General features: G+C 38.1%; 1 non-coding gene across 1 annotated transcript; it reads left to right on the top strand.

Annotated features, from left to right (window-relative positions):
- Window positions 1–7,800: 7,800 nt before the first annotated feature.
- Window positions 7,801–7,907, top strand: LOC121217393 (small nucleolar RNA R71). Its single transcript, XR_005913499.1, has one exon. It is a non-coding gene; the product is annotated as a small nucleolar RNA R71 (small nucleolar RNA).
- The last annotated feature ends 287 nt before the right edge of the window (window positions 7,908–8,194 follow it).

The raw sequence follows: 8,194 nt of genomic DNA, 5'->3' as shown, positions 1-8,194 counted from the left end.
TGAATTACTATCCAAGAAAGCCCAATGTGAATCAGATGTTGGACCTGATTTTCAGATTCGTTCCGATGGTTGCTAGAGATTTCGGGAAAGGATTTGTGTCCCAAAGAACAATGAATTGATCCGGAAGATTTTAGATGAGGCACATAGTAGTTGTTTGTTAGTACACCCTGAGAGTACGAAAATGTACAATGATTTGAAAAAAGACTATTGGTGGCCGGGGATGAAAAGAGATATCTCAGAGTTCGTATCCAAATGCTTAGTATGTCAGCAAGTAAAGGCCGAGCACCTAGTACCTTCAGGTTTACTTCAGCCTGTGATGGTTCCTGAGTGGAAATGGGACCGTGTAACTATGGATTTTGTGTCAGGCTTGCCTTTGACACCAAGGAAAAAGGATTCCATTTGGGTTGATGTTGATAGGCTTACCAAGTCGACATATTTTAACTGGTGTGTACCAACTATTCCCATGAGAAATTGGCTGAATTGTATGTTTCTGAGAACATGAGACTTCATGGAGTACCCTTGTCGATTATTTTGGATAGAGACCCAACGTTTACCTCACGGTTTTGGAAGAAGTTACATGAGGTATTGGGAACAAAACTGAATTTTAGCACTACATTACACCCGCAAATCGACGGTCCATCAGAAAGAGTGATTCAGACCTTAGAAGACATGTTGCGGTGTTGTGTTCTCGAGTTTCATGGTAGTTGGGAAAAGTATTCGCCGCTGGTGGAGTTTGCTTATAACAACAGTTTTTAGTCGAGTTTGAAGATGGCACCTTTTAAAGCGTTGTATGGGCGTAAGTGCTGAACGCCTTTGTATTGGACCGAGCTTAGAGAGGGTCAGATTCACGGGGTCGACTTAGTCAAGGAGACAAAAGAAAAAGTTAAGGTGATTCGTGATTGTTTGAAGGCCACTTCAGATAGCCAGAAATCCTACGTGGACTTCAAATGAAAAGAGATTGAATTTCAAGTCGGTGATAAGGTATTTCTAAAAGTATCCCTGTGGTGGAAGGTTCTTATATTTGGTAAAAAGGGTAAACTGAGTCTGCGTTTTATCGGACCTTATGAAGTGATCAAGAGAGTCAGGTCGGTAGCCTATCGGTTAGCCTTACCATTGGAATTGGAAAAGATCTATGACGTGTTCAATGTTTCAATGCTACATCGATACCGTTCAGACCCTTCACATGTGATTTCTCTGACTGAAGTAGAGATTAGATCGGATATGTCCTATGGTGAGGAACTTGTTAAGATTTTAGCTCGAGAAGTTAAGCAATTGAGAAATAAGAGCGTCCCCTTGTGAAAGTGTTATGGCAGAGACATGGGGTTGAAGAGGCCACATGGGAGCACGAAGAAATCATGAAAAGCCATTACCCAAGCCTTTTTACAGGTAAGATTTTCGAGGACGAAAATCCCTAAAGGGGGAGAATTGTAACAGCCTAATCTTGGAGCTAGTTGGAATAGTTGTCTCGAGACCACAAATTCGGTGTCAAATAAATTATTTTATTATTATTTTGTTGTGAAAGCATGACTTTATGAGTGCATGAAATGTTTTGTGGAGTAATTTTATCATTTGTGAGCTTAATTGTGAAAAAAGACTAAATAGCATAAACTGCAAAAGTCTTAAATTGATAGCTAAAGGTGTCAAATAGATAGAGAATAAGAATTGGGACTCTTTAAAGGGAAATTAGATCCTAAAATGCAAGCTTGGCCGGCCATAGGAGATATGGTTGTTGAAAAGTCAACATTTGGTAAAGTGATGTCATATTAAGTGATAAAATAATACCCTAAGAGCTTAGCTTCATCTTTTCATTTTCTTCCTTCCTTCTTGACCAAAATTACCAGGAAAGGAAGAGTTTTTGAAGCTTTGAAAGTTCAGCTAGGTTATCCTCTTGCAAGTAAGTGATTTTTATGTTCTTTGTTAATGATTTTTATATTTTTGAGACCCTTGAAACATAAGCTTTCAAATGAGGGGACTATCTTGCAAAAGAGTGGAAAGTTTTGGGTTTTTCCATGAAAACATATGTGTATTTTTCTAAAATTTTATGGGAAAATATGAGTAGTAGATGTGTAATAAACAACTTTTGTGAAGAGTTTTCTCATGAAAACCCAAATAGGGACTACCTTGCATAAATTAGAAGTTTGTTGATAAATGTGTGAAATAGTGGGAATTTGGAGTTTCTATAAGAGTAAAAGGGGTTCGGCTAGGCTTAGGATATGAAGAAATTCAATAAAAATCAATTTTCGAGCATAGGGGTAAACTGGTCATTTTATGAAAGTCTAGGGGCAACATAGTCATTTTGCCCAATTATGAAATTTTGAATGTATAAATCGATGTGCTGATAAAATAAAAGAATTTTATTTATTTAGATCAAGAGAAACGTGATACGAGTCTTGATCGGGGTAAGAGCAAAGTTTACGAGGATTAAGCTCGTCTTCATCATTTTGTATCGAGGTAAGTGCACATGTAAATAATGTGTTATTAAAGCTTGCTTTGAAATATGTTGATACTATACATGTGTAAATTGATTTTTTTTGCTATGTATCTAAAGTCTATTTGTTGATATGAGGACATGAAGAGTGAGTAAAGTACGTTGTGACCAAGTATGATGCTATTTGGTTAGTTATGAAATCCTGTTGGACGTTAGAATTAACATAGGATAAAAAAATGGGGGTATGCCATAAAAAGTTATGTGTCTGAACTCATGAGTTGAATTTGAGTTCATGAGATGAATGTTATATGTAACGGGGGTCCGGGTACAGATTTGGTGTACAGACCCGTGAGCGGCTCAATGAGCGAACGTTACATGATAGCTATGGGTTCAGGTCTTGATTTGATAAAAGGCCCGTGAGTAGCTCAAATGTGAGTGTTTCATAGCATGAGGTAGCTTCGACTACTTAGATGGAATTAGATACAATATTCCCTTGTATCCACATGTCTTCTGAGAATTCAACGGGTAATTCGTAGATTTAGTTGGTGAAAACTTAAGTGACGTATCTATACCGAACTCACGAATTGGACATGAAAAAGACGTGATGCATCAAGCATACATGAATGAAAGGAAGAATAAGATAGGGATGCTAGATCATTTATATCTTTTACGTATGATGAGTTATCATTTGCCGAATATGACTTTTTTTTAATTTTCCTTTTTTTGCATATATGTACTTACTAAGCTTCCATGCTTATCCTCCTTTCTTTTCTTCCCTTATAGTGCCGCCAAGCTAACATCAAGGATCTAGTGATGTCAGAAGCTTCAATCACACTATCACTCAAGACCTTGGTATAGCTGGTTTAATTGTTTTGTTTACTGGCATGTATAAGGACTTGAATCTTTTGTTTAGCGTTTTGTCAAGTCACCATAATGTATTGGCTCATATGTGATTTGATACTCATTTTGTATAGGCCATGAATGTTGACTAATGTTAATTAATATTAAATGAAATGATGCAAATTTCTAATGGTTATGCTCAATATGTTGATTTTAAATTTGGATTTATCTTATTTAAATAGGTGTTGTATAGGTGGCAGAGAGGTTTGACAAATGACCTTATTTTGTCCACACGGGCAGGCACACAGGAGTGTGTCTAGGCCGTGTGCGACACACGGTCTGCCCTATAGGCGTGTGGTCCAGCCATGTGTCCCCTGTACGTAAGCATTTGGAGTTAGTATGCATGGTAGTAAACACATGGGCAGAGACACGACCGTGTGTCTCAGCCTTGTAAAGGGCACGGTCTAGCAATCAGGCATGTGCCTTGGTCGTGTGGCCCTTAAGGATTGCTGACGTCAGAAACAGAATGATCAGGTTTTTGCACAAAGGCTAGGACACGGGCGTGTCATGACTGTGTAAAGGACACGGGCGTGTGCCAGGTCATGTAAAAAACCCCTGTAGGTATGCATTTAGAATTAATTCCACACGTATGAGAGACACAGGCGTGTCCCTATTTTGCTTAGGCCGTGTGATCCGCACGGGCTAATAGCACGACCGTGTCGAAATGTCACACGGGCATGTGCCCTGGGTTAAGTGTTATTTTTCAGAGTTTGTTTAAGGACCTAGATTGATTCCAAATGGGTTCCAATGGATGTTTTGAGGCTCGTAAGCTCTCATTAATGAGTTTACAAGTAGAGTTGCAAACATTTTAATTTGACCATGTTTTGGTATTACGAAAACGTTTATATGCATAAGTTTCAGTCAGGTAATGCCTCATATTTTGATCTGACATGGGGCACGGTTGCAAGGTGTTGCAAGACTGGTTTCTTCGAATCTTTTCAAAACTTTCTCGAGGTTATCTGTACTAATTATATCTAGTGGAAGTACATCTAACCAAGCTCTCGCTTATCCATCAAGAGTCAATGGGATTAACAATAGGTTGACAGTCTCTGCTGACACACTAGTGTGTGTGACAATACTGCATATATGTTCAAACTGCCTGAGAGAAACTATTGGATCCTTTTTTTGTAATCATCAAATCTGAGATTTGAAGAAATTGATGTTAGTAATGAAGGCCGAGTAATACTAAGTCATAACTAATTCATGTCAAAGCACATTTTTTCTAGCACCTACATCATTTTGTTAGAGGTTACTTAATCAAATCACATAAATTTTATTTCATCAACTTCCCTTGATCGTTGTTCCTGTCGACGATTGCAGCAAGTTATTCTGTCTATATCAGTGGCTGGCTCTATAGGTGTTCCTTATTATGAGTCATACACTGAAACCAAAAAAAAAAGGTTAGTAAAAATAAGAAAATAAAAATCGTATCTATAATTTATAAATTTCTTAATTATTCTATTAAAACATAAAATTCAAAATTAACTTAGTAGTGTTGCCTCCATGACAATGACACCAACAACTCATCACTTTCGAACATACTAGCATCCGGAGTATGAATATTGCAACTAAAAGATACTAAATCTAGGCAGTGCTCGCAAGTATACGGGTCAATTTGTAATATAGTTACAATGGAGTGGGTGAGTACTTCAAGGATCGTACCCAATAGAGGCGAGTTACTAGATTAATTCAAATTTAAACACAAAATGCAAATAGATCTAATTAGTACTTTAAAGAAACTATATTACGAATAAACATAAATAAGGGTTTTTTGGTTTTTATAAACAAGAGAAATAAAAATAACCAAAACATAAATAAAAAGGACCTCGGAAAACTAACTTATAAACCTAATCAATTCTAGGCATGGGTGATTAGCTCACTTCGTTGGTCATAACTAATTCCTATTTTGGGTTTTTACTCAATCAACTAGTTATTACCTTAGGAGGATCTCTCGATTTTCTACTAAACTAATTAGTCGGCAATAACTACTTATCTCTAGACCTCATAGTTTAGGCTGGTTTGGGGATATTCACGGATAGACCATACCAAATTTGGGTTAATTCCCACCTAAATGACTTCCTAAGGTCATCAAGCCTAGGATTTAAGTTCTTCCTTTCCCAAACAGCTGATCTGCTAAAAATACCTGACATAGTAATCAGTTAATCACACCTCAACTCACTAATCCCCCATAAGAGGATTAGTTCCTCATGGATCCCATGAAAACAATAAACTTGGTGATAACTATAAATATAAATAGCAAATCAAAACAAAGGTTTAAGATAATCTTAAATTGTATTGATTGAAGCACAAAATCTATAGTAGTTACTTATCATATCCCCTTGTGAGGGAAAACTTTTGCCCTGTTTTCGCACGTCCGTATAGCACGGCCGTGTCTCCTCCCGTGGTGTGAGAACGAACTAAGGCACGCCCGTTTGCCTGGCCGTGTGGATGGGAAAACCCTGTGTTCCAAGACTCAGTTAGTAGGTTAGATGTGAAAAACTAGAATTTAAAGAAATCAATACTGTTAGTGCCCGGGTTGCCTCCCGGGAAGCGCTTATTTATAGTCTAAGCTCGACTTACCTCTCTGGTGTGTGATCATGGTGGCTCGAGGAGTTTACACTCCTCATCCTTGCTATAAAATTTATCAATATAAGGTTTAAGATGAGTATTGTTTACCTTAAAAGTGCCAAATTTGGGAGGAATTACCTCGAATGTACCATATGGGAAAATACTGAGTATCGTGAGTGGAATTTCTTCATTAGATTCAGAAGTGGCAATGTGAGGATCTGCTGTATCTAGTAGTACTTTGTCTCCAACCTTAAGTTGATTTGGTGAGGTATTGAGCTCGTCCTGGCTCGATTTCAGTTTATCGGGTGTTCTCAATTTCTGTGTCTGCCATTCATCTAGCTCCTTGATTTGTAGCCTCCATTCTTTGTAGATAGGTCCTTTGATGTTGCTTGAACATGGCTCATATATGTTCTTCGAACCTGTTTCCTGTAAGGTAGGTTGCACCACATGGTCAGTTTTAATAGTATGATTTATACAACTACCTTCAATTTTCGATGTGTTATTCGAATCACGAGCTTGAAGGGTGATTGTTTTCTCTACCACACGGAGTGTGGGTTCACCTGTGCCAACATCAATTATTGTTCTAGCAGTTGCTAAAGAGGGCTTCCCTAAATTTATGGGAACGTTACTATCCTCTTCTATGTCTAGAACAACGAAATCAACTAGGAATATAAATTTGTCAATTTTAACGAGTACATCTTCAATAATCTCCCTAGGAAATCTGATTGCTTTATTGGCTAATTGAATACTCATCCTAGTTTGCTTGGGTTTCCCAAGATCTAGTTGCTTAAACATTTTGTAAGGCATGACATTGATACTAGCCCCTAAATCAGCCCAAGCGTTATTAACATCTAGGCTACTAATTAAATAGGGAATCGTAAAACTCCTTGGATCTTTTAATTTGTTTCCAGCTTATTCTGTAGTATGGCTGAGCAAACCATATTTAGCTCCACATGTGACGCCTCATCCAACTTCCGCTTGTTTGTTAAAAGCTCCTTTAACTGCGGTCTTTCCTTATCGCATTTGGGTATGGCAGATGACGTTTGTATTCTTTACTTATCGATTTCTGGTCATTATGGTCCACCTCACCTTTACCTTTACTTAGCACAGTTTCTTGCCTCGGTTCTGGTTCAGGTGCTACTAACCCTTCCTCATCTTGAATGGTAATTGCATTGATTTTCTCTCTTGGGTTGGGTTCAGTGTTACTCGGCAGGCTACCTAGTGGTCGTTTAGATATCAATTTAGCGAGCTGACCTATCTGAGTTTCGAGCCCTTGGATCGATGCTTGTTGATTTTTAAGTGCTGTCTCAATATTCTGAAAACGAGTTTCTAACACCGAGATGAATTTTGTTAGCATCTCTTCAAGGTTCAATTTTTTCTCTTGTTGGTAGGGTGGTTGTTGGAAGCCTGGAGGTGGTAGTGGTCTCTGATTTCCTTGGCCTCCCCATGAAAATTTTCGGTGGTTCCTCCAACTTGCATTGTAAGTGTTACTATAAGGATTATTTTGAGATCGAGGATTATTAGCCATGTAATTTAACTACTCATTCTCCATGTTGTGGCCATAGGGTGGGTATTTTGAATTGCTTGATCCACCTCCACTTGCTTCGCATTGCATTACTGGGTGAACCTGTGAAGAACTGAGAAGACCGTCAATTTTTCTGTTCAAAATTTCTACATGATTAGAGAGCATGGTGACCGAATCGACGTTAAATACGCCGGCTGTTTTCATTGGTTTTGTCCTCATGACTTGCCACTGATAATTATTCAGTGACATCTCTTCTATAAATTCATATGCATCCTCAGGTGTCTTATTATTGATAGTTCCACTAGCGGCTGTGTCAATCATTTTTCAAGTCGAAGGATTCAGGCCATTATGAAATGTTTGAACCTGTAGCCAGAATGGTAACCCATGGTGAGGGCACCTTCTCAACAGATCCTTGTATCTCTCCCATGAATCGTAGAGTGTTTCTAAATCCATCTGCATAAAAGAAGAGATATCATTACGTAATTTGGCTGTTTTAGCCGGTGAAAAATATTTTAATAAAAACTTTTCGATCCTTTATTCCCAAGTAGTGATTGACCCTCGTGGTAATGAGTTCAACCACTATTTAGCCTTATTCCTCAACGAAAAGGGAAACAACCGAAGGCGAATGGCATCATCAGAAATGCCATTGATTTTAAAAGTGTTGCAAAACTCTAAGAAATTCGCCAAATGAGCATTGGGATCCTCATCCTGCAAACCATCAAACTAAACAAACTGTTGGATCATTTGAATGGTGTTAGGTTTCAGTTCAAAAT

This window comes from Gossypium hirsutum, chromosome A02 (genome assembly GCF_007990345.1).
Source record: "Gossypium hirsutum isolate 1008001.06 chromosome A02, Gossypium_hirsutum_v2.1, whole genome shotgun sequence".
Classification (NCBI taxonomy): domain Eukaryota; kingdom Viridiplantae; phylum Streptophyta; class Magnoliopsida; order Malvales; family Malvaceae; genus Gossypium; species Gossypium hirsutum.
The sequence above is the reverse complement of the archived record's forward strand: the minus strand, read 5'-3'. Positions and strand labels throughout refer to the sequence as shown.